Raw genomic sequence first — 27,804 nt, forward strand, 5'->3', positions numbered from 1 at the left:
GGAATCACTAAACACTGCCCCGATCCACCAAAGAGACAGATACTGACTGTATCAAACTAGAGGGAAAACTCTTCTTTCAAGTATAAATGTGTTCCTGCATACAAATATATATTAATTGTATCAATATCTATTATTACAATGGTGGCCTGAGGCTTAGTCCCTTTGTTTCCTTGGGCTATTAGCATGATCTTCACATCTAGACTCTTAGTAAAGCAAAGGTTTATATAGGAAGGGATTACTCCTGAAAAATCTCTACTGCATGGAAGCAAGTTCTATCTGCTTTGAGAAATGTTGAGACTAGAAAAGCAAAATAGCTATGATAAAACCACTGACCACCATATCGCTCATGGATAAGATGAAAAGTTGGGAAGTGTATACTGTGATGTTCTCATATTAAAGCAGGTGGTCACATGTTGTCATCTTTTGAACTGCAAGGCTGGAGTCAATAGTATTATTACCAATTAGTCCTAACTTGTCTATGTGTCCAGTTTGTCCTGGCTGGAACAAACCCAGCTGATCAACTGTTGAATTGTGAGCCAACATATAGGTAAATCTTGCTGATTCAGTGGGTCTACCCTAGTCAGAACAACAGAATTTAGGTCAGAGCCTCCAAGATTATATTTCAGTTAAACATCAAATTGCCAGGTGACTATAATTGCTCCTCCTGACTAACATGCAATTTCACTCTTACTGTAGGAGCTTGACAGCTTCATCATTCCTAAGGAAAGCAGCTGTCACAGAAGATCATTGTCATAAACAGAAATCTCTCAGTGGCATCCCAGAGGGGCATGAAGATTAACACTGTGACCTTGGATTTGACCTAACTTTTCATAGGAAGTCAGGATAGTAAAAAAGGAGGTTCACATTGCTAAGGAAGACATACCTAACATTCTTGAACAGATAAGGATATTTTACACCAAGTGTGCCCACTTGCAGGCCTAGATGATTGTTGAAAGCATTTGAACTTGTATTTCCTGGTGTGAGCACCCCTTGTTTTCTTCAACAAGTTGATAAAGTAAACTTCACATGTTATGTGCCTTCAAGTTGTTTCTGACTTATGACAACCCTATCATGACCCTATCACTGGGCCATGTGATGTCTCAGAGGCAATGTGATGTCTTGGCCTAGCTTTTTCCTTCTCTGCTTCATTTCCTTGTTTAGTTCCTCCTTTGATGTGGAATTTTCCATTTGTGCTTAGTTTTAGGGGTGGAGCTTAAAACCCCCCTAGAGGCCTGGCTCAGTTGGTTTAGCCTTTGTGTCTCAGAGTTTGCCTGAAAGGCTTTTCCCTCCTTTTTATTCTGTGTCAGAGTTTCAGAGGAGTAGGCCAGAAATTGTCTGGGTTCCTTGGCAATCCAGACAGGCATCCTTAGCACGTATTTTACCAACATAGCTTAAAGTACCTTACCATATAGTTATCATAGTCCGGAATTTACCATAGCAAAGTCCAGTATTTACCAACAAAACAGTATTTTACCAATATAACTTAGTGTACTTCATCATAGCAAGCTTGTGCTTCTGTAGTTCTGTACTTTACCATCTTAGTTCTGTATTATCTCTATAGCCAAGTATTTACCAACAATATAGTCCAGTATTATACCTTCTATAGCCAAATATTTTACCAAGTGACTCACCACCATTATAGACAAGTATTTTACCTCATATTATTCGAATATAGTCAAGTATTTATTATCAGTGTAACTAAGTTCAACCAACAAACTTCGTCTTTGTAATATATTATTTTGATTTGCCTTTTAAGAACCCTGACTGAAGTTAACTCTGTCTTTTGTTTCCAGTAAACTTTTTTGGTTAACTTTATCCTGCCTCAAGAGTTTTTATTTTAAAGAACTGAAGTACATTAGAGTGTATACCGATAGCCACCGGGTATAGCCAGACATTATAGTTTTCCTTTTAACCCCGGCGTGCCATCACAGGAGTTTGCCTTAGTAGTCCTCTGAGGCCGAGAGAGAGTGACTTGATGAAAGTCACCACATAGGGTTCTATGGCCAATCAGATATTCAAATCCTGGTCTCCAGAGATGTAATCCAACACTCAAACCACTATACCACAATGGCGCTTGCTCTGCTACTGAAAGCAAGTAAGAGACAACAGCTGCAACATCTTATAACTGTGCACCTTTCAGTGCATATTCCCTCAGGGGTAAGTCGATGGGGTTTATTAAAAAGAAATGTCTGTTTGCAGCTCAGAGTTCAGATTTTTCTCTTCCTGTTAGTGCTACTGTATGTGTTCTGCTCTGATTGAAGATGATTTATCTAGACGTCATTCAACAAAGCTTTAGTCTTGCTTACCACAGAAGTTTTGGAAATACAATAACACTTAGCGCTGAAGAGTGCTTCACATTGAGCAGCAGAAATAGGGTTAGATAGTTTAGGTGTCCTCCCTTTCTGTGAACCTGTCCTGACCCATCTGTGATGCAAACTGATACTTTTAGAGATGTTTCTCCACATCTTCTCCTTCTCATGAGACCTCTCTCAGCCCTCAGCTACTTAGATTAGCTCTCTGAGTAACTTCAATAAAGTTTAAAAAAAAATTTCGCCAAGCCATTGGCACGTTTGTGTTTTAAATTAGAGTCTGTTGAACACACTCTAACACAAAGGATAGAAAAGCACTGTGATCTTTTGGAGGATTAAGACTGAAGGACCTAGCAAGCTATCTTCCCACATGTTTTTTTCCCCCCTTGATCTTTAACATTTACATTTGAGCACTTTAGTGAGCCAGGATTGCAATCCTTAGAGGGTCTTATACTGATGTAACCAAAGTTTACACTAGGCTAAGTACTATTTCAGGCATTGTGCAAGGAAACATTCAGTACCTCCAAAATACTCGATTCCTTTTCCTAAGCTGAACAACAGTAGATGGAGAAAAGCTTCAGGACCAATCAATGGCTGGGTAATGGAAGTGCACTTTTTCAGAATCTTGATGATGTTGTGCAGCCTTTAACTTTCCACATTTCCAGCAGGTATAGTAAAGGGAAGTCTCCTTCTTTTCCTTCAATAGTGCAGTGACAGCTAGATTGGGCAAAGGAGAGCACGCGTGTATTGTCAGCTTACCACTGTAATTGATATTTGCTAGACTCTCAGCATGAATATCAAAATACAGTTTTGGCCTTTAAGACCTTTCCCAGTTTGGTGAGTGTCAATTTTCAGAACGAGTGCTGGTTCTCCATTTTCCCCAGGAGGAAAATGCTGGGGGAAAAGGAAGGAAAAAGGAAGAGAGGACGACCAAGGGCGAGATGGATGGACGGTATCCTTGAAGTGACTGGCTCGACCTTGAAGGAACTGGGGACGGTGACAGCCGACAGGGAGCTCTGGCGTGGAGTGGTCCATGAGGTCACGAAGAGTCGAAAACGACTGAATGAGTGAGACGACGACGACATGCTGGTTCTACACATTGTGATTTTTGAGGTCCATCTATACAGTATGTTGTTTCTTTCCTTGAAGTGACAGGAAACATAGCTAAGCATGAGGGTAACCCAGGGCAGGGGCAAGCTGAAAACATCTGCAATTCAATCAGAGCTACCCCGTCTATTCCTGCTCATATCTTGCTTTCTGTTAAAAAGGGAAGCCACTAATTCAGTTCAGGCATTTGAAGTACTACTGGATACTCCTCCATTGTGGGAGGCATCCTTGCCAGCTTCAAGACCCAGCCTTGGTTTCTTTGACACCTAGAAATTGATTCTGACTAGCTTCTGACTGACGTTCTAGGGTTGCATCTACACTGTAGGATTAATGTAGTTTACCACTTTAACTCTCATGGTTTTTAGCCTTCTCTGCCAAAAAGTGCTGGTGGGTCATCAAACTATAATCCCATGAGTCCATTGCATTGAATAATGACAGCTAACATGGGGTCAAACTGTATTAATTCTATAGTATAGAACTAGACAGGGTTTCTTGACCTTGAACTGTTAATGACCAACACCAGCTGCAGCTTATCGCTCCACACAGTAATTGAAGACAGTATAGTACTCTGGGTCAACTCAGATAATTCTACATCAGAGGAAAAATACCAAACCTTTCACAAGCAGCTCTTCCTATTTCTGGTCTAAAAATGCAGGGAAAAAAAGGAAACATCCAATATTTTTGCTGGCATGGCAGGTTATTCAAAACCCACTGCTTGAGATAGTAGCCTCACTCTGTGTAATAGTAGACCCTGATTGCTATACCTCAACCCACATTACAGCAGTATATAATGTGAAAAACGGTGTCCTCCATCCCAGTGTTTTGTGAACTCAGTAAAAGTCCTTCAGAAATAGTGAATCCAGCATTCCCTGTTTATATATGTGTGGGGGAGTTCAAAAGATTAGTGTAATGGGTCTGGTCCAACAGATAGGAGATGCTGATTTCAATCTACATGAAGCTGAACCCACTGGAAGAAGTTCAAGTACAACACTGAACACAGTTATGTAAATAAAAGGGTTCAGACCAGACTCCTATAAAACAGATCCCAGTGTTTCTCTAGTAAGAAAGAGTCTTTCACTGAAAATGTCACTGTTTTTCCTAGCCAGATTCATCTCATCAGATACTGAGTAGCCTAGCCTTCAATTTGCAAGGCGAACAGAAAAGCCACACAGAAAGATGTTTTAAGAGAGAGAGAGAGAGAGAAAGAGAAAGAGAGGGTGAGTGTTCTTGTAATTGCTGCATCATTTTTGCATGTCCTTTTAGAGGTCAACCTTAGCTTTAATTTGGTAGAATCAGGAAACTTTCTTTAATAAGTCTGATTATTGTAGACTAGATGCAGTGAATCTTCATCTTTGATGGCACCCACTGATTTACATTAGCTGGGCCAGCTGATTAAATAACCCACACAGCCATCTTTTCTGACTTCAGTGCCAAGGCCATTGAAGGGTAAATAAGAGATAGCCACCTTCCCTTCATTAGGGGGAAGTGAAATAGCCACTTCAGGCAGTTCATTTTAATCTAAACCAGATGGCAAGTCCCAATGAGAACTGATCCAGTGAATTAATGGAGTTTGTGTAAGTGCTGATTTACCAATTTCTCATTCATTCAATGGATTTACTCTAGTGGGGACTGTGAATAGGATTAAGGCTGTTGGGTGTCATGAAAGGGGTGTAGATTCTTATCTTTGTGCCTTGAGTGCAAGGGAGAAGGAGAAATATTTATTGGATCTTCACCTTCAGATAAAAAACTTGGTTTGCTGTGGGTACTTACCCCTTGAACTAGGATGATAAGACTTTGCAACAAAACACTGAGTTTATCCTGTACTTCAGTACTAAACTAATCTACATTTCGGCAAGCTGCATTATGTTGAGTGGTTGTATAGTTGTGTATCAAAGCTATTTATAATTAAAGTGGATTCTGTTGTAATTCTACTGCAGTCGTGTCTCTAACTTCTGCAACATAATTGTAACCATGATAAATCTTCGCAAATACATCATACCTTTTCTTCATAAACTTTGTGCTATCTTATAGGCTTGTGCATTTGTATAGAATCACTATCTGTTTCTGTTTGTTTCATTCGTAAGGCCCCTGTTTTCGTTTTTGAGTGCCGTCCAAAAAGAAGTGCCTTTTTAAATTAGCATCCAAAAATATGAATATTTTTGACCTATTGGCCACTATGGGCAGCTTCCCCAGAATCCCCTTCCCCTCAGTTTTATGGCTAGAGGGGTGAAAATCGGCACACATGGAGGGCGCATCTACCACTTTTAGTCCACCAAGTTTTATAATGTTTGGGTCATCCCCCGATTTTTAGGGATGTTTTTATTTCTAGAAATAAAATCTCCTTAAAACATTCCCTCTTGCCCCCCGCTGGCCCCACTCTCTAACTTCTCCAGGAGCAACAGCAGGAGGGAGGCAGGGCAGGGCACCATTCCTTCCTGCCAAATGATGCTCCACAAACACCATGCACACAGCTCAGTGCCCAGCCCCACTCACTACTTCTTTAACTGGCAGCAATAGGGGGGGATTCCCCTCCCCTTCCCATCATTTTTGGCAATGGCATAGTTTTCGTGGCGCTACTGCCTTCAGTCCTTGCTTGCTGCTGCGCTGGGTACTCTCCTCCTCCTCTCATGCAAGGAAGGCTGCTACAGCCCTTCTCCTCTTCCTCCTTCACGCCCCTTGTCCTCTCCTCCTCTCTCCTCCTTGGCTCTTGGAGCTACTGCCAGAACCTTGTGTCATTGCTGCTTCTGCTGCTGCCTGACTTACTCTAGAGTAGGAGGTGTGAAGGAGGAAGAGGAGGGGAGCTGGAGAGAAGAGCTTCCTTTCATGAGAGAAGGCGACAGTAGCAGGAGCAACTAACAACCTAAGGTGGAAGCTCCAAGAGCCGAGGAAGAGGCTAAGCAAGAGTGATAACCTCCTGAAAGAAGAAAGTAAATGAGGGTTTACTTTTTGCTTGCTGGGCGGTTGATAAAAAAGATTAAACCATTCTCACGAAAAGCAGGCAATGAAATAGTACACGATCCTGCTTTCTTTAGTTTCAAGCTAATTTTCATTTGGGGGGGGGGATCCTGTTTTGTGCTACCACCCGAAACAAGAGACATGACAGAATGAATAAAACAGAAGAAATGAGTACTGCACACACCTCTACTAGCTAATGGTAGGGCCTGTCTTGTAAAGAAGTTAAGCATCTAAATCAGTGGTTCTCAACCTGGGATCCCCAGATGTTTTTGGCCTTCAACTCCCAGAAATCCTAACAGCTGATAAACTGGCTAGGATTTCTGGGAGTTGAAGGCCAAAAACATCTGGGACCTCAGGTTGAGAACCACTGATCTAAATCAAGCATGAGGAAAGTGTCGTCCCCGCGAAGGCTGTCTAAGGGCCCCTACTCCCATATTTATTTAGTTTAAGTCCAAAATTTATCTGTGTGTTTTAGGTAGGTCAATGAAAACCCAAGTAATGTATAAGTCATTTCCAATTTTTAAGATTGCATTACTAGATATTTTTAAAAACCAGTGTGGTAGTTTGGTTACAGTAGAACTTTCTTTTCACTGTATTCTGTGTTTTACAAAAAAAAATCCCCTCTTCTCTTTGCAAACCAACTAGCTTAACCTATATAAGATTAATCTGGGAGGCAGTCAATTTGCATTTCTATGATATTGTGGTATTCACTAACTTAATAAAAGGCAGTAGCAGACTCTCTACTAAGAAAACATGTGGCTGTACTTGCAGACTATCTTTGCTTCCAAAAGAGTTAGAGACTTGCCTTTTTAATGAACAAAAGTTTAGAATCTAGACTAGCTAACAGTTTAAATGGGCACTGGGTAGAGTGCCTAGAGTCTGGATAACATCTGGTTGTTCCAGTCATGTGTCAACCCTTCCCTTTTGAAAGAGGAAACCAACATAGCATGGGAAGAAAGAAGCCTTGCAACCTTTCCCTTGTATGTCATTTCTTATGGTGAAAGGTGCTCCACAGTTGCTTTTAGTTCCACTTAGGAAAAGATACCTCAACTTAAAAAAAAAATTCCAGTGGGGAAAAACATGTGCAGGGAGGCTTTTTTCAGAGGACAGCTGGGGAATGCCTTCATAAGAGAGACAGGTATTTGGAACACACTATTCAAACACAAACAAAGAAGGAGGTTAATAGCAAAGAAATCTTGAATAAGAGCAAGGGGCACAAATCGGTAAAAAGACTGGTCCTCCGTTAAGCGCAACTGATTTTAGTGGACCTTGAGAGCTTTTTCACAAAATAGTGCATAGTTAAGGATTTCATGTGATAGTTTAATCCCATAACACACACAAAGCCCACACACTATTTTTCCAAAATATTACATGTGTTCCATGTGGGGTTTATACTTGCTTGCCATTTTTCTCTGTCCTTTCTCTCCTGCATAAGACCCTGTGTTTGATTAGGCACAAGTAATTTTTGAGTAACATACCATCATATGTTTCCACAAAGACTACGTTTGTTTACTTTCTCTGGGTATGTGCAGGTAGCCATAGGACTAATTCGTATTCAGCTTCTGCCTTGCCATTTTGTTTATTCTGCTAGAAAGATTTCATACATTTCCCAACACTTACAAAAAGGACAATGCCCCTATTTGTGCAAACAGCTGAATTTTCCTTTTAAAAGTCTTTCCACAAGGAGAGGACAACTTTGAAGGGAGTGACTGAGATCAAACTCAGGCATATTAGTTCCTATCTAAATTAGATGCACACATTGTCCTGTGGTGAATTACAAAAAATAACTTTGTCACACAAGACTAGCAGAGTGATATTTAAGCAGGATAATAGGATATTTGGCCATATTTATGAAATGACACTGTGGGGCCTTCCAGACAGGCCCTATGTCCAGGATCTGATCCCAGGTTCTCTGCTTTAAACTGGATTATATGAGTCCGCACTGCCAGACAATCTGGAAGAGCTTCCTTGTCATAGCTGGAGTAAAATACTTTTGTATACTATTCTTCTCAAAATTGCCTGTCAGCATGGTTCCCGACCACACAATCTGGATCTTCTGTGATAGAACTTTTCAAGTTCTATAAAATCTTGATGAATATGCCTGAATGATTGGCAGATGCAAACTTGTTTGAGGCATTCACACTGTACCAGTCTTGTTGTATTCTCTGATTTTACTGAGAGTTGAAATATTTTGAAAGAAGTGTTCTGCACAAGATTAGCAAGATATCTGCAAAGATCATGGGACTTAAGAAGGAATAAAAAATGATGAAAAGAGAATCAAAGTTCACTCCTTATCAGGTCATGCATTGAAGTCCAAGCTCCCCTTATAAAAACTACATCTGGCACAAGTCTTCTAATTATATCAGCAAATAGTTTCTTCTGATAGCTGCTTTCATTTGCTTGGGGAGAAAAAAGAACATTAAAGCTATAATCCAGATCTGCCCCTGTCAGTTTTCAGATGCTGCTGCCAAAGCCTCCTGGTTTTTTTTCTTAACATAAATAGTCTAGAAATAGCATTGAGGTGCACACTAACTGCTAAAAAGCTTTCTGTTTACATAGTGATATACATTTTCTCCTATTGATGCCAAGCAAGTGTCAAGAAATACAAATTCTGCAATTCTCTGCATGTTCCTCCCTGCTTCATAACAGGAACTGGTGAAAAGAAGAGATATAACTCAGATGACCTGCACTAAAGTAACTGCTGTTGGTTCAGTCTCAATCTTCTCATGTTTTGAACTTGTGCAAGTCCAGAAAGGGATATTTTTTTTAAGAAAACTCATATTTATTTCTGAGCCCTTGGTGAACTATACATCTTTGGGGGAGGAGGGTTACTGTGGCTTGATAACACTTTGAGTGTATGGAAAAATGTAAATGGCCAATTGATAGGGACCTAAGCAAAATAAAGTGAGATTTGATCCATACATGCACATCCATCACTCAGTGATTGTGATCTTAAATGATCAACCAATAGTGTGAATCACATCAGAAGCCATGATAATGTCTGAAGCACAATGTCCATAATTCAATAATTGACATACCAATGCAGTCTGGTCCTTAGAAGATGTTCACTATGATTATAGATGTGCCATTGCGTTCTCATAATCACAACTACCAACTGCTTGCTTATAGTCTTATCCCATCACTAACTCACTTTGCTCCCCAATGAGAGGTATGGGCCTTGGAGATTCATAGTGGGATGTGAAAGGATTGTTACTACAGCTTCCTACTTTGAGTCAGTAAGCTAGAAGCAGAGGCAATAAGGATCATAGAAAGGTGGTTGTCCTTACACCAGGAGTGGCAACTATCACTTTCCCGCTGTGGCTTGCAACTACTATGATCCTCTTTCACTATTGGCTGTGATGACTAGGGCTGCTGAGATTGCAATTAAAGAACATCCCAAGGGCTATAGTTGTCAATTCCTGCCCTACGTCATTCCACCTATGAAAAGTCCTTTCTCAGTGAACACAGTTACTATAACATACCAATAGTAAGACATGCAATTGCTGATTTTGTACTTCTAAGTCCAATTATCAAACTTATCCAAATTCTGTGTGTGTCCCCAGCAACCAGAAGTCAACAGCCAGGGGATATACCAGTTCATTCTCGCATACTTCATTATTAAAGAAATTGACCACTGAATTTTGTACAAAAAAGGCACCAAATCTAATAAATGGGAAAAGATCTAATTTTATGGAGCTGTGAACAACGATGCCTAGAAGGCATTCTAGTAACAGGATCCCTTTCAGTTCTGCCAAGCATATTTTATTTATTAGGGGTATTTAACACTGCACATTGAAATGGACACATTTGTTCCAGCTGAAGACTGCAATAACAATCCTCTATAGTGTACTGTTATGTTACAATATTTCATGGCATGTCACATTCAGTTGCTGGTTTCTGCATGGCTTCTAGGGCCTGCTTGCTTTCGATGTGAACTGTACATTCAAAGCAAGTTAGATAGCGAAGGCAACAGAAGGACATAAAGTACTTGGTTTCAGAAATATGCAAACAAACAATATTTGGTTCCTTCTTTGGCTGGTGGAGTTAAAAAGAAAGTCTAAAATCAACAAGAATGGTTTTGGCTATAAAATTATAAAGCAAGAAAATGGATTTAGATAACGCCATGAGCCTTAATTGCATGTTTGTATAGTTACAGGCAGAGCTTTTGCTCAAATATAGCTTTTGTGCAAATACCATAACACATAGGAGGACTATATTCCCTTTTCTTCCCAACTTATTTACTGGTTTCCAAGAAACATGCAATCAGATCATCCTATTCTCAGGATAATAATGTATTGAATTTCCATACCATCATCATTCAATAGCAGATGTTAAAACATGTCAAACCATATATAAAGATGTGGTTGTACACTGGGCGAATTCACATATTATCTTTACCAGTGAATATCAACTATCAAAACGCCAATTTCGAAAATCTGTAAAACGACTTTATTCATCACATATCCCTAACCTTCTGGCAGCTTTTACATCAACTACTGATATTTTTGTAGCCTGGTTACAAAATGCTGGTGATCATTTATTTATAGCCATTAACAATCTGTAACTACTCTATCTCAAGGTCAGCCTTCTGCCATATGAACCTGTCCATATCCTTAAATCATCTGTGGATCTCTTTGCCTGCCTAACAGTTGAAGTCTGATATGTAAAGGATTTGGTGAAATCTTTCCTGATAGTAGACATCAATTGTGGAAACAGAAACTCTCTTTCAACCACTTTGGGTCTCCAGCTTTCACTGGAAGCTTTTAAGAAAACTATAAAAATTATTCAAACTGAACTTGTCTGAGTAATTAGTTAATATGTGTGTTGAAACATCTGTTCCACTATCAACAACCTCAAACTTAATTTCCTGAATGGTGCTGTTTATATATTATTTTCACTTGACTCATGTGCCTCAAACTGTTGCTACTTTTGAGCTGCTTTTTGAGGCTATTCCTTTTTTTTAATGGGATATACATAACAGTAGAAAATTATTAGGCTTTATCTTATTACTGGGGATCGATTGCACTGCCACACTTATCTATTGCAGGAGAAAAGGAGGAACATTAGGAAACTACTCCGGTACATTGAATATAATTATTCTTCTGATTGATTCTCGGGAGTCTTTCTTGAGGTCGTGCACAAACATCAATCAGAGCATTGATGTGTGGGGTTAAGGTGGGTTAGACCATCCTATACCAGCTGTTCTAACTGCCAGTGTATTTTCAAGGACAATTCCAGGTGCCAAATTATTTTAAAAATCATTGTCAACTATATGAATCACCTTGCAATTTAAGTTATCAGTAAGAGCCCTGCTTATATTCAGACTTTAGAGTCACAGGATCTTTATTGTTTGTTCAGTACATGATCAGTTCCACAATCTGCAAATTTTATTTCTACTTTTGACAGAAAGAGCTTGAGGATTTTTTAAAAAAATAATATAGTAAAAGTACAATGAACAGATTTTCTCATTCACGCAAGGGGGGGTATCATTGAGCACTTAAGTCTGGTTTTGAATCCCTGTGTCCTCTGTGAACTGCACTGGGTGACACCATTGGACAGGCAATGCCAACATTACTGTGTATAAACATTTTGTGTGGTGTTTCAGCAGAAATGTATGTATTTTTTTTAAAAAAAATTAAAAACCCTGCAGTTGGATATAACCACAGAAATACTTTTAGTAAACTTATCTTACAATAGACCTACAAGACGAAAGCCCTATACATCTACTTTTGAAACTTCTAAAGAGCATACACTCTGGCTGAAGTTGTCACTATCATTCAGTTACAATCATGTTTCAAATCATGCAGTTATGTCTGCACATAGTATAAGTCCACACTTTTGTTGTTGTTCTTTTTGTTGTTGTCGCTGCTGTTGTTTTTGGTAGTTGCCAATTTGTCAATTTTTCTGTTATTTTAGCTACAATTGTGTGGTATGGTGTAGTGACAGCATTCCAGTAACACCATGAGAATGCAATATATTAGACTTTTTCTCTCTGTCTACTTGGTGCCTTAAAAATATTGGGTGACACCAATGCCTAATATGCATGTAAATTAGAGGTGTGCATGAAAATTTTCCTTTGTTTCCTTCATGCTATCATTCGTCTACACAAAATGAATGATGACATTTTCGTAGGAAACGAGAGGCCACACGAAATTGAAAGCTGCACAGTCATCGTGCTTGCTTTCGTTTCTGCTGCATAGCTTACAACTGATGTGTACCTGGCTGTCTATATATATATATATATATATATATATATATATAGAGAGAGAGAGAGAGAGAGAGAGAGAGAGAGAGAGAGAATGATTTGGGAATTTGAACTTAGCCTGGCAGAGGGAAATGCTTCCCCATTAGATCCGATCTGTGGAAAGGGGGGTAAAGGTAATAATATCTCTATATATAATATGTATAATATTAAGAAGGATCTGGGAATCTGACCTCAGCCTGGCAGAGGGAACTGCCTCCCCATTAGATCGATCTGTGGAAAGGGGTGGGGATTAATGTAATATTATTAATAACAATAGTACTTGGGGAAGATCCAAATGTTTTAAACATTCGTGGGCTAAAAGGGATTGAAATGCCCTCAATGTGTGGCAATTTTCACCCATCTAGCCCAAAAAACGAGGGGGGGGGGGTGAGCCTTGGAAGCCCTCCTATTGCTGCCAATGGCACAAAAAAATTGTGTTTTTTGTTAGCCAGACGAAAATTCGTGTTGTATAGGGGGCCCATCTTCGTTAGTGGAACACCAATACAAAAATGAGACAACACGAATGAAACTACACAAAATGAACAGCAATTCCACACTAATGCACAACTTTGATGTAAACCCTACCATATCACATCCAAATCTCATATTGGTACTGTTCTATTATCTTGGCAAAGGCCACTATGGGGAGCTAGAGATAAAAGGATAATCCATGTTATGGGGGGGGGAGAGTTGAAGAAGGAAACCATTTCCCCTGTCTTTGCTGATTATTCCCTCCCCCCCCCCTTCCCATGTCATAATGGAGGGTTGTTTCCATGATGGGGACATGGGTGGGGGAAATAACAGGAAAACAGGGGGAAATTGTTTTACTCCTTCAACCCACCCTCCACCCACATAAAATGGACTATCCTTCTCTCTCTAGCTTCCCCAAGTGGCCTCTGCCCAGATAATAAAATGGAATCCCCATATTATATCTTGTGGAGGTAACGAGAAGAGATATTCTGAAATCAGGGATATTCTGGATAGTGTTGCAATGCAGCTCCCAGAATCCCCCCCATCATCTATTCTGTCAACTAGGTAGTTGTAGTTCAGCAATATCTGGTGGATCACACATTTCCCACATCTACTGCACATGCACAAAACCTAACCTGTTGAGAGAATCTAGCTCTTGCCAACTGGCTGAAGAGAAAAGATGACTCATGAGCAATTGGGAGCAAGCAGATCATATCCAAAATTGAAAATGGACCTCCTTGGATTGGCACCTTTGATTGCTAGGCTCCAAACCTATTTGCTGAAGGGCAATGGGAGGGGGGGATAGGGGAAGAAAGAGAAGGCACTGCAGGAGAGAAACCAATGGAGACATGACCAAGCTGTACTACAGCCAGCCAGCAGTCACTGCAGGCAAGTGTCTTGCAGAGGGAATACAAATTAATTCACAAAAGCAAAATAAACACCAGGAAAATCAGCTGCACAGAATAGCTCATATAAAATATGAATGCGGGCAAGGTTTGTAAGTCCTGAGGGATTCCAGCTCTGTGAGCTAACCACAGAAAAATGCAGGCCCCAGCTATAAAACTGCTGAAGTGAAAGACCAAAAAATCTCTCTCAACATATTAAGAGAACCATATAAGTGATTGTAGCCCGCAGCCTCCCCAGCTGCTCTCACACAGACCACAGCCCTTTTGTTGGTGGTTCTCCAAGCTTGAGATGCCCTCTCAGCAGTGTTTGGGATGGGCAGGAAAGGAGACAAGTTCCAAACACATTCCATTATCAAATGTTGAGATAATATTTTACTAAAGGGTTTTGCAAAAAGCCTCTGCACATTTGATTTGGCAGACAGGAATATTAGCAAGCTCTCTTTTCTAGGCCAAAGGTTTGCAAAGGTTCGGCTCCACATTTTACAAAAAACAAACAAAATTCCACACAAATGGCTTATACTATTCTCCATTAATAGTATGTAATTTATTAAAGTTGATAGAATCTAAACAACCCAGCTGAGTTCTTTATATTATTTTGAAGAAGATTAAATCCATTTTCCTGGGGTGTTTTCAATCACCCCATAGTATGATGCTTCAGAAATTTCCATTTGTTGTGCAATCAGCTATTTTCTTGTCCTTGGAGTTTCTAGTGTGCTTACCATTTTTATTTCTCCTTCCTTGTCTCCATTTCAGCTGGTTTTATACAGCAACCAAGGAACCTTCTCTGGGATCGTTTTCTTTCTTCCGAGGCCAACTCTTTCTTCATTTCTTCTCCCTTTATGGCCATATACTTAATCAGGGCCATCTCATAACATCTATTTTTACTAGTATCTGAACCAGTGTCTTCTCTCATTTATTCACAATATATTATTTAAGACAGCTCCAGTCTTGCAACTTTTCTGTGCAAGAAACAATATGGATGAAATGTCTACAACCCCAGGAAAGTGGCACCAATTTCCTCTTGTCTGACCTGTCTCACTTCGTGGGTTGCCACATATTGCCCTGAAATTATTGTTTGTCACCATAAGTGGTTACTAAATCACTCTGCTTTAAAATTCCACTGCCCATATCAAGTAAGATTCTAATTTTGTTCCACAGCAAAGAGAGAGAAGAAAGTGAATATGATATGTGAGAGGGCAGCAGAAAGACACAGAGAAGAGATACAGCACCCAGAAGTGCACTCTGCATTACTGGAATGAGCTAGTCACTGGTCATGGTGGGTATGAGGATCAAAGTGTACAACAGTTTCTGTAGTCTTCCCGGTAGCCCATGTGGTTTTCACAAGCTCTGGGAAAAAGCAGGAAAACAAACCAATCATGAGCAGTGCAATTGGCTGGTGGGTGGGACCAGATGATCCAAGTTGTCTGGTTGGAAGACAGTAGAACCCCGGTTAACCGAGCCCCGGTTAACCGAGGCTTTACATTATCCAAGGGGCCGCCGGGGGTGTCCCTCCCCCTCTCTCTTCTTCTCTCCAGCGAAAGGAGCCCTCGCCCCTTGGATGGAGCCCATGAGCGCTGCTGCCAAGCGGCGCCCGTGGGCTGCTTCCCAAGGAGCGAGGGCTCGGCCCAGGGAAGTAGGCCATGAACACTACTGCAGCAGCGATCGCGGCCCGCTTCTGGGACACTTCATCTGGCCTCTCCCAGAGAAGTGCGAACCATGTCGCTAAGCAGTGGCACGCCTCGTGCTTCCCTGGGCCCAAGCGCCTGCTGGAGGGAGGAAATTTCTCCCTTCGGCAGGCGCTTGGGCCTACAGATCAAGTTATCCGATAAATCCGGGTATCAGAGATTTGGTCCGCCCATTTAAATCGGATACCCGGGTTCTACTGTATATGTCTTCTCAAATTGTTTTTGGACACTATTTTCTTGTAATTTATCCTAAGTTACATGTCAGCATGGGATCCAGATCCAGTCAAGCGGAAAACAAATCTTGCATGTGAAAGGTATCTTCTTTTGTACTTTGGAAGTGGAGATGGCAAGAATCATGGCAAGGGTGTTCATCCATGTGGAATCCTTTATGTTGTCATCCTGGACTTTGCCCAGAAAGTGGGCAATGGTGATTCATCAGTTCGCAGGTTGGCCAGTGCCTGAATCTAGTTCCATGTTCATACCAATCCTATTGTATCTGTAACTAAAATGAATAAAAGTTGTGCTAATTTTAATTCTAAATATGAATTGTATATATGTGTCACCGAGTACCAAATATAGCTCAACAATGAGAAAAGTATGTTTGTTTCTTTGCCATGATGGCTGTAGAATTCTGGGAGTTCTAATAATAATATGAGTACAAAGTAATGGTTTTGCTTCTGTGGCTTCAAAATCTTTAAAAACAATATGCAAATCTCCTAGCAACCCAATGCCTTAGTAATATAACACTTTCTAGCCTGTGCTTTACTATTGTCCAGAACTTGAGAAGGTTATTTTTTTTTTACTGTCATCCCAGATGTCCTACAGCCAAGATGGGTCAGAAAAATTATCCAACCACTGTCTCCAGATTTCATGGGGTGACATCCGGGTCCATGAAATTGAAAGTTGGCTTATATGATGGAAATTCTTCCTTCTCAACCCTGCAGCTCACCATGTCCCCTGAAAATCAGCTCCAAAGGATCCCCATACTATTTCCCTGTAGTATTTTAAATTATAATGTTGTACATTTAACCTTGAGTTTCTACTCTGTGCTTTTCAATATTTGGGCTCTTGACAATCCACAAGTGCATTGTATTACAGAATTGCTTTTTTAAAATTACCCTTATAATCATGGCTTTTCTAATTCAAATTCAATAGCTTCTATCTTACACATATTTACTGAGGAGTATATCCCATTATGGGCAGCCCAAATAATTGTGCTGTAACAGTGTAAAGTGCTTGAAGTTTTTGTGAGGCAAACTCATCTGGCATTTAAATCTTAAAATTAAATACAGTTTAAATCTAGATGTGTTTTTCTGGTCACTTGTTTCAAATCTCTGCCTTTTTCATTTGATTTTTTAAAATCCTGTCTGCTAACAAGAGAAACAGACTTCCTTTCAAATCAAATCTCTTCAGGCTACAAAGCACTGTGCATTTCACCCGATTCATTCTTATCTGAAACCAGCATGCAAAGTCTCCTAAGGAATATAATCCCTAACCACCGACGTGAGGCACTCTGTGGGCCTGTCTCCTTCAGTGATATTAAAGCCTGCCAGAACCTCTCGATTTGGAGGAAATTCAAATAATTAATGGACTTCAAACATTACAAAAAAAAGGGGTCAAACCCTGTTTAGTGATCAGCTTGCCATTTGTGACCCCCGATATGTCAGGCAGAGGAAGCTTTTTCTGTCGTTTAGCACTACAGTGTATGCAGGTAAAACACTTTTTTCTGTATTCAAGAAAACCAGCTTTTTGTTTTTTATTTTAGTGTTGAGGATGCTGCTCTTGAGGTGTCCTGGAAAATGAGCTCCCGAAGTACAACAAAAATGGATATTATAATAAATGGCCTGAATGTAGATCGAATAATAGAATCCTAGAGTTGGAATAGACCACAATTAGTTCAAATCCCTGTCATGGAGGAATACTCATTAAATCAGTCCTGAAAAAACTTGTCCAAACTATCTTAAAGACTTCCAAAAATGGAGAGGCCACCATCCTATGAGGCAATTGATTCTGTTGATAGATTCAATTATATCTAGAAACATCAATTGCCATTGGTGGGATCTATGTATGCTGTATTGTTTCAGCAGAAGTGCTCTAAGTATGACTAAAGTCTGAGAAAAGTCTATCAATTGTAAAGTTGCATATATGCATACAAGATCTAACAACATTGTTTAGTACAGGGGTCCCCTAACTAAGGCCTGTGGGCTGGATGCTGCCCTCCAGGGTCATTTATCCAGCCACCACCCTGAACTTTAGACTTAGGGTTGTCCTAAGTCCGAAATGACTTGAAGGTACACAACAACAACAACAATCATAATTACCTTGACTAACTAATCAGTCAAAAGCAGGTCTACATTTCCCATTGAAATACTGGTAAGTTTATGTTGGTTAAAATTGTTGTTCATTTTAAATATTGTATTGCTCTTTCATGGTTTGTTTGGTTTGTTTGCACTACAAATAAGATATGTGCATAGGAATTTGTTCATGTTTTTTTCAAACTATAGTCCACCCACCCACCCAGGCTGAGGGAGTCAACTGGCCCTCTGCTTTAAAAAATTGAGGAGCCTTGGTTTAGTACATTACAATAGTCAGATGCTCTGGTTGTATAATGCATGTACCACTTATATACAGATACAGTAGAGTCTCACTTATCCAATACTCGCTTATCCAACATTCTGGATTATCCAACGCATTTTTGTAGTCAATGCTTTCAATATATTGTGATATTTTGGTGCTAAATTCATAAATACAGTAATTACTACATAGCATTACTGCGTATTGAACTACTTTTTCTGCCAAATTTGTTGTCTAACATGATGTTTTGGTGCTTCATTTGTAAAATCATGACCTAATTTGATGTTTAATAGGCTTTTCCTTAGTGCCTCCTTATTATCCAACATATTCGCTTATCCAACATTCTGCCGGCCCGTTTATGTTGGATAAGTGAGACTCTACTGTAGTTGTGAAACTATCTGACAGCAACACATGGTTCCAACTTGTCTGGAAAAAAAACTACAGTTGAAATCTTTGCTAGAATTGCACCTCTATGTGTGGCTGCTAATAATCTATTTGGAACAACCTTTCTGTACAGAAGATTCCCATTCTTCCTATAGAATAAATGTTATGGATACCCATCTTCTTAGCATGAAGGCCAGGGTGGTGTGGTGGCTAATGCATTAAACTGGGGCTTGAGAGTTCCCAGTTCAATCCCTACCAAGTTATGGAACCCACAAGTTGGCCTTGGGGCTACTACACACATTCAACCTGAATTGTTTATCAAGTTAGAAGACAGAAAACTGTGTATGCTTCCTGAAGGTCCGTAGGGAAAAGGCAGGAATTAAGTGATACATAAAACAAGTAAATCTCTAGTTTGCACAGACTATAGTCTTTTCTTTCTCAAATAACTTGCTTACACCTGCAAGTCCTTTCAACAGAAATGGTCTGATACTGAGCTTTTTAAAACTAGAACTCTGAATCCCTTAGCCAGAATGTCTGAAATATTTTCAAGCTCTGATCTCATCATGAATCTATCTTTTCCAAGTCTTGTTTAATGCTACCTGAAATAACATTCTTCCAGGCTTCTGTCAATTCTTTTTTTGCACCTTCTGCCTTCATGTGACTATTGTGATAGCTCCTAAACTTTATCTTATATTAGATTGTTGTATGATACACCAACAATGTATTCTATTCAAGGTATAGTACCAAATTTCATAGGATTTATTAAATTCCTGTACGAGTTCCATGGCCAGCTGGAGGCAACAGTGGTGGCATGGAAGATGAGGTGACAGTCCAGTGAGTCTGATGGGATCTCAGCCCATTGAACGGTTTGGACACCAATGTGGCACCACAGTGAGTTCAGCTGGCTCTAGACTTAAGTGTCCAGTGTAGACTCACCCCCTAGACTGCATCTCACAAACTTATCCCACCCTAATTTCCCCCCAATTTTTTTACCATTGTACGCTGGCAAAACCAAGCCCCATGGAGGCTATCCTATGATGCACAGCTACTTCTGGTGGCTGTGCATGGAAATCCATCTCGCCAGCATGTGAAGACAGGCAGAAGACTTCATTTTTAGGAGTCAGGGTGTTCTCTGACTCATAACTGAAGACAGCAGCGGGAAGTGGAGGAAAGAAGATGATGGGGAAACATTGTGGAATTGCTGGCCATCCACGAAGACAGATCTTATTGGGGTAGCTTGGGTCCCTACCCTTAAGGACACTTTCCTCCAGTTCCTTTCTACCTGTGGTATAAAGTTTTTCAATCCTGGGATTAAGGTCCCATTTGCACTGACCATTTAATGCAGTTCAAAACTAGCTTCAAACTGTGGTAGCCAGACAACAAATTCCCACAAAAGGGTGCAAAGGAAGACCCTTATTATGTATCAGTGCTGCATGTAAGCACCACCTGGACCTCAAACTGGTTCCAGGATTTCCTATGTAATCATCTGCACAGCAAAACCACATTTTTCAATTCCAGTTTGAAACTGCATTCAGTGGTCAGGGTAGATATGTCCTAAGTCTCATTGAACTTCAGAGCATCTAAGCTTAAGATTGTTCTGTGAATTTCGCATTGGTAACCTCAAGTCACATTTGTAACCTGCAGCTCAAGTCTCATGGCTTCATCTTCATAACACTAAGTGATAATGTTTGTAAAGCAGCAGCAGTGGTAATTTCCCTAGTGTGGATTACTAGTAGAAAAAGTTTGAGCTATTTCAAAGTTGCCTCCTACATTTCGCTTACAAATCATCCAAGGAAAAAGCTAATAACATCTGCAATTGAACAGATGGCAAAGATATCATTAGTTACAATATGGAATAGAAAATGGAAAAAATAATTAGATAAAAATTTTAAAAGTGAAAATTGCAGCTTTCATTTTTTAAAAAAATCCACCGTCCAGACAGGGAGGTACATAAGAATCTAGTTTAGAAGCCAACAGGAAATGGTGGGAGCACTTAGACTTTCAAATCCAGATTGCACAAACGAGGCCAGACTGGACTAGGAAATACAGGAAACAATTGTGCGCGGGGATAATTAGACATTTTCTTGGCAGTGGATTCTGATAGGCTTTCCTCACTCCCATCATTAATTTACAAGACCCTATGAATAATTTTCCCTGAAATGAATAGGAATTATATGTCACTGTACAGATGAAAACCTTTTTTTATTTTTTTACAGGAAACCTGTGAGTTAAATTTCAGGCCTGCAGTCTCTTGGCAAGAACAGACATCTGTGTAGAATATCACCTGGTATGTAATAAGAAAAATCTTGAACAGCTTGCTTTAGCAAATAAAATGTTGATATTGCCAGCTCTCAAAAGAACACAGTGCTCTAGCTGACAAGCCAAAGATCCAAGGTATGTCACGTGTATCTAAGATAAGAAAGCAAAATGATAAGTGAGAAGACAAGAAGGATATGTAAATATTATTGTCAATTCGGCTGTTTCCAGTTCTTCAGGCAAGAATTGCAAATCCAACATCTGGATACAGTTCAAGATAAGAGCTAGATTTTATTAATGATTAAGGTTTTCCATGAGCAAAAACAAGCTGAAGTCTAAAAATACAATAGTTTGTGGTTGGCTTAAATTTTACGTGTGCTGTGGAAATGTTCCTTATGCAGCCTGAGTATCAGGAACACAGATTGAGTTTTATGTGATGCATACATTCCCTAATGTCACACAGAAAAGCTGAAGGATAACACATATTATGGTACTGGCCACTATAAGGCTTTAGTTGAGGGAAAGTTTCCATATTATCTCCTGTGTAGAAAAAAATGGTGGATATTGTGCTTCTTTTGTAAGGAGTCACTGATTCTACAGACCCACCTCTCTATCCTGTTGCCTTCTGAATGTTAGAAGTCTTTACTTATGCCTTTTCTTTATGAGGACAATGCAGTAGAACAATTGTTGGAGTGGGCGCTCAGATTTTCTAACACTTTCCTCTGGCAGAATTTAGTTAAAGTAGAACGTAGAATTTGTATCTTAAGCAATATACAGTAGAGTCTCACTTATCCAACATTCGCTTATCCAACGTTCTGGATTATCCAACACAGTCTGCCTTTTAGTAGTCAATGCTTTTAATACATTGTGATGTTTTGGTACTAAATTAGTAAATACAGTAATTACTACATAGCATTACTGCATACTTTTCAGTCAAATTTGTTGTAAAACATGATGTTTTGGTGCTTAATTTGTAAAATCATAATCTAATTTGATGTTTAATAGGCTTTTCCTTCATTCCTCCTAATTATCCAACATATTCACTTATCCAACTTTCTGCTGGGGAGCAGACCTCTTTATCTGCAACACCTGTGTCGGAAGTATCTCTTTACAATGAAGACTTAAGTGACAATAGAATCGCCCCTTCTTTTCTGTGTGTATGAGGTTTCCTTTGCGATCTGGCTATAATTGTTTGGAAGAAACTGGATTTCTATCTACAGTCATCCCCATACATTTGTGGCTTTGACTTTTGCAGATTTGATTATTCACAGACTTATACTCTAAGAATAGCTGGAAGTTAGCACTAGAATATGTTAACTATTTCCACTACTTAGGCAGTCACCTCTCCACAAAAGCTGACATCAACGCCAAAATACAACACCATCTGAGCTGCACGAGAGCAGCATTTTTCAAATGAAACAGAGTGTTTGAGAACATTCATAGGGATACCAAGGTGCTTGTTTATAAAGCTATTGTCCTTCCAACTCTGCTGCATGCCTGCAAAACATGGACCTTAAGAAATGTAGCACAAACACTGAGAACTGGAAATCCTTGGCACTCAAGCGTTCTAACTGGAGGTCAGTTGTTACCAATAGTGCTATGGATTTTGGAGAGAGACAAATTGAGGGTGAAAAGGAGAAATGTCCCAAGAAGGAAATACGTCAAGCCAACCCTTGTCGGGATCGCCTTCAATCTGGAAATGTATGTCCTCGCTGCAAAAAAGCATGCGGATCTATAATTGGTCTCTACAGTCACTTACAGACCCACCCCCCAAGACTCTACTTCTGGAAGACAACCATGCTCAGCCACAAGAGATCGTCTATGACTCTACGAATCTCTAGGTCCTCCAAAGTGAATGTATGTTCAGTTTCCAATGAAAATTGACCATAAAGTTATGCTGGAAGATCTTAAAAACTCTGGAGTGGTGTTTTCCCAGGTTAAAAAATAAAAATTTCTTTATTTGTGATTTTTCACTTATGTGGGAGTCCTGTCTCCCTACCCACAGAGAATGTGGAGGGCTAATTGTACAATGCATCTATATTGTTGTGACTGACTATTTGTTTTGTATATATAGGTAAAGGTAAAGGTTTTCCCCTGACATTTAAGTCCAGCCATGTCCAACTCTGGGGGCTGGTGCTCATCTCCATTTCTAAGTCAAAGAGCCGGTGTTGTCCATAGACACCTCCAAGGTCACGTGGCCGGCATGACTGCATGGAGCACCGTTACCTTCCCACCAGAGCAGTACCTATTGATCTACTCACATTTGCATGTTTTTGAAGTGCTAGGTTGGCAGAAGCTAGGGCTAACGGGGCGCTCACTCTGCTCCCCGGATTCGAACCTGCAATCTTTCGGTCCACAAGTTCAGCAGCTCAGTGCTTTAACACACTGCACCAGAAAAATGGGTGGTGATAGGTTTCCATGAGAAATGCACAATTTTTATCTAGGCTCACATTTTATGGGGTTTCTCACATGTAAAGTATGCGTTATTGTAATCAATGTGACTTATATTGGTCAGAAACTTACACTGAATGAAAAATTCATTTCTCTATAGAAATAGTATCTGCGTAAATATGCCCCAGGAAACAGATACTGGGCAACAAGGAAGCTGAGGTTGACAGTGCTGTCCAGTTGCAAGTGTTGAAACAGTTAATTGCCAGTCCATTTGCCTTCTATATCTGGAATCTGAACCTGTGTGTCACCATCTCGTTCTTTACCTTAAGCAGCAAAATGAATGCCTTGGGCCAGCCCTACCTTTGGGGGTACACCCCCAGCAGACCCATATGTCTTCATGCACTCTTCCATGGTTGGAAAGGGAACAAAGTACATTCTTTTCAGCTTTCAGAAGGAAATAAGAGAGCAATACCCTGAAAGAAAACAGACATCACACTCCCACCATCTAATACCATCGAGAATAAACTTTCCAAACAGATGTACCATTTTCCCCCTGGAACAGGAGCACATGGCAGGAAAAAGGTATGTCAGAAATTGTTCTTATAAGGAAAAACTGAAGTAACAACTTCAGTTATGGAAAGACTATTGTATTCTTCTAATGCAGTGGGGGTTATTGCTTCAGTGCCAAGATTCCATCAAGGTTAATAATAAAGGCAAAGCAGATCAGTTTAACAGATGCAAGCCCTGTCTTTTAGAAGTGGAGTCAAAGAAAAGAAGCACTCTACAATGAATGTCTGTTCCGGAAAACAAACAGATGCACAGAAAACTTAATACAAAGTATTTATATTGCTAACTAAATAAATGTTAAATAAAATATTGGTTTATCAGTACATTGGGGGACAAAAAAATCTTCCTTGTACCATTGATAGAACATTCCTATTTAGTATGCTATACATATGCAAAAATTCTGGAGGGAATTTCCCTCAATGTAAATATTAGTTTCAGGATCCTGTGGACCATGAAAGGCTGTTTTCCTTTTGTGCTAGCTCTGATTCCTACAATTAGCATCCTGACTCCCAAAGACACCCAGTAGGTTTCTGTGATTGATTGGGATCCAAACCTAAGTCCTAGGGTTTGTGTACATCAGGGCTTTCCAAACTGTGTATCGCGACACATTAGTACGTCAGCTACAGTATGCATGTAATGAGCCTGTGTGAAATAAACCATAAATCATATATTTTTTAAAAAATACAAATGAAAGGTTTTCATGAGACATGTTGTTTCCCCATACCATTACAGGCATTCCCTGAGTTACAAATATCCAACTTACAAACCACTCATAGTTAAGAACAGGGATGAGATGACAGGAAGTGAGTTAAATATACCCCTTGGAAGGGAAATTCACCCCTGGAAGAGTTATCATGGGGAAAAGGTGTCTCCACTGAAGTTTTATCAACAGTACTTATTTCCACAACAAGCCAAATATTTCAAAATCCAATTCTCACAGGGACAGAAAGTGAGGTGAAATCTCTGAACAGCAATACAAACACCACAGGGGTGTTAACTCTTCCCCAATGCTAGCCAAAGTGTGTATGTGTGTGTGTGAGAGAGAGAGGGGGGGGGGGGGAGAAGGAGTTATGCTTAAAAATGTACCTGTTCTGAGTTACATACAAATTCAACATAAGAACAAACCTACAGAATCTATCTTGTTTGTTACTTGGGAATTGTCTGTATTACAATTTATGTATGTATCTGTATATTTTATAAGGGATTGGTCAAACCTCCAGTTTGCTAGTAAAACAGAATTCCTGTATCATGAAATGATGCACGTCTAAAATGTGTGTATTTATTTATTTATTATTTATTGTTGGTATTTGTCTCCCACTTTCTCTCTCTCAAGGAAACACAAAGCAACTGGAAAGCTCTGGTCTACACTGACAAAAAAAACCCTTCTGTTTAGCATCACATTTTCCCACTCTGGATTGACTTTGCAATGTCCTTTTGAATGCCACAGACATCACACACATTGTAGTGAGTTCACTATAACTGACCACATTTGCCATTGCTGAACTCATCTTGGTGTTAGGGGATGGTCCGCACTTCTAATCCTTTGGCCCATGGCCATCACTGCTTCACTTCCCCCCCCCCCCCCCCGTCATGCATGTGCATAAATATTTTTTTCTGTCAAGTGGGGAGCACAAACACTGATTTACAGGTAACCACGCACACACACCTTCTTTTAAGAAAACATTAACATTCAAGCCAGGAAAGATCCACCTCTGGGAGGAATTATCATTCCTCAACCAACCAGTTTGGTTCTCCTCCCCACAACTACACAACAAAGCAACCCCACTTGTGGGGCCAGCCACATGATAAGGTAAAAGGCAAGGTCTTTTGAACCAAATTAAAGGCCAGAGGATCACATTCCAAGGAAGTCATCAAGAATGTCATGTGTCAGGATGACCTCCAGCATCACTCTGAAATGACACCATTGCTCTCTGGAGAGGCCCTACATAGTTGGCAAGCCTATCAGGTTAAGTTTTGGGGGAGGGAATGGAGGGCTGGATGGTGGCTGGATGCCCTCCCAGGAGGGAATCCTGGGGTTGGGGGAGGGGATGGGGACTTCAATGTGGGCAAAATTTAGTTAGTTTAACCCATTTTCGCCCACATTTTCTATGTCTGGAAGCACCATACAAGATGAGTACAGGGCTTTTTCAGTCCAAGTAGACAAATTCCTAATCCAGTCCATTACACTGGATCCTAGTATTACCTTGAGCAAGTCATATTTTCCCTGTTTTAAAGGAAGGCAATGGCAAACCTCCTCTGAATAACAAATCTTGTCAAGGAAAACTGTAAGTTGGAGGCACATAATAGCAACACCCCAAGGCTGATGCTATTTGCACTGTTTAAAATCTGCAAATGAAATGTCACATCTAATTTGTCCCTAAGTGTTCAAGATTTTAGATGGAACTGGTTGTGTTTCAATCATTAGTGGCCATTTTACTAAATTTACAAAGGCCACAGAAGTGTCTCCCATTAACAGCAGGCACATAGAATGCAGTTTGAACTACATTGAACTGTATTATATGGGTCTGCGCTGCATCATATGGTAGTGTAGATCCAGCCTGTGAGTTCATGGTGCTTGACTAAGACTTCCCTAGCCAGTTCAATTTGCATTGATGTAGCCATTCAATGCAAATTAGGGTGATTATCTGCAACATTTATGCTGGCCTCCAACTGACAAGAGTTCTTCCCTCACCCTGGACTTCCCACAGATATATATAAACCTTCCTTGCTTAGTTTCTCCATACCTCACAACCTCTGAGGATACCTGCCATAGATGTGGGCAAAACGTCAGGAGAGAATACTTCTAGAACATGGCCATATAGCCCGGAAAACATACAACAACCCTGTGATCACGGCCATGAAAGCCTTCGACAACACAGTTCCCCATTTGTTTAACTGCAATTCCCATCAATCTGTTGTCAGTATGGTAAATGCTGAGAATTATGAAAGATGTAATGCAAAACATCTAGAAAAGGAAGGTGGCCAAATTATAAGCCCTAAATAATCAAAAATGGTTGGACTTTTAATTGTGGTTCTACCTGTTTGATTATTACAAACTGCAAGCAAATTATAGGATTTCATCTCAGTTGTTGTTAACAGCCAGAGTAACGTAACAGTGTGATCATTCTAATCTGATTTGGAACAGATAATTTTATACTTTAATTGGGCATTTTACTGTGCTAGTTTTGGCACGCTGTGCTTTTAATGTATTCTAACTGATTTGGAGCCCTAGGGTTGAGTTGGGCTAGGAATCAAAATAAAGAATCTGAAAAGAAAAAAATATCCCTGGGGAGCAAGGCAAAACTATCCTTACTTCCTTAGGGGAAAAGACAGAGGATCTCCTTTGATTTTAGTGACTTATTGGTGGTGCCACTTTGACTGTGGCACCTCCTGCCTTTATATCATCAGGCATTAAATCAAATGTATCAGCAAAATGAATGGTGTGTTTCAGGCTTTTATGGGACATTAATTAGCTTTGAATGCCTCTCAGCAATTTGATCTCCTCCTTAATTTGTTTTGTAATTGCCTTGTCGTGGGTTGTTGTTGTTGTTTTTTTAACTTCAGTGAAAAAAATATTCCACAAAAACAAGGATATAATATTTGAATTAAATAAATGGGAAATATTTTCTCATAGAAACCCCCCAAACCAGAATCAGTACAGGTTGAGTATCCAAAATGGTTTAGATAACAACTGTTTGGGATTTTTTCCCCAAAAATCTGATTTTGAAATACCTGCATTTTCATAAATATATCTCATGAGATATCTTGAAGATGTGGCCAAGTCTGAACATGAAATTCATTTGTTTCATATACAACTTATATAAATAACTTGAAGGTAGGTTTATATTTCTTTTCATAACTGTGTACATGAAACAAAGTGTGTGTATACTAAACTTATAGAAAGCAGAGGTGTCACTATCTGTGTATCTACACTGTAGAATTAATGCAATTTGACA

The 27,804-nt window shown here is 39.8% G+C and overlaps 1 long non-coding RNA gene across 2 annotated transcripts; it reads left to right on the plus strand.

Moving 5' to 3' along the window:
- Positions 1-2,964: 2,964 nt before the first annotated feature.
- LOC134296631 (uncharacterized) lies at positions 2,965-25,225 on the plus strand. 2 transcript variants are annotated; one of them, XR_010003428.1, is made up of 3 exons: positions 2,965-4,990; positions 20,851-20,921; positions 21,896-25,225. It is a non-coding gene; the product is annotated as an uncharacterized LOC134296631 (long non-coding RNA). The 2 variants fall into 2 exon arrangements; XR_010003427.1 differs by lacking the exons at positions 20,851-20,921; positions 21,896-25,225 and adding exons at positions 15,150-15,267; positions 16,491-17,010.
- Positions 25,226-27,804: the final 2,579 nt, after the last annotated feature.

This window comes from Anolis carolinensis, chromosome 2 (assembly GCF_035594765.1).
Source record: "Anolis carolinensis isolate JA03-04 chromosome 2, rAnoCar3.1.pri, whole genome shotgun sequence".
NCBI lineage: Eukaryota > Metazoa > Chordata > Lepidosauria > Squamata > Dactyloidae > Anolis > Anolis carolinensis.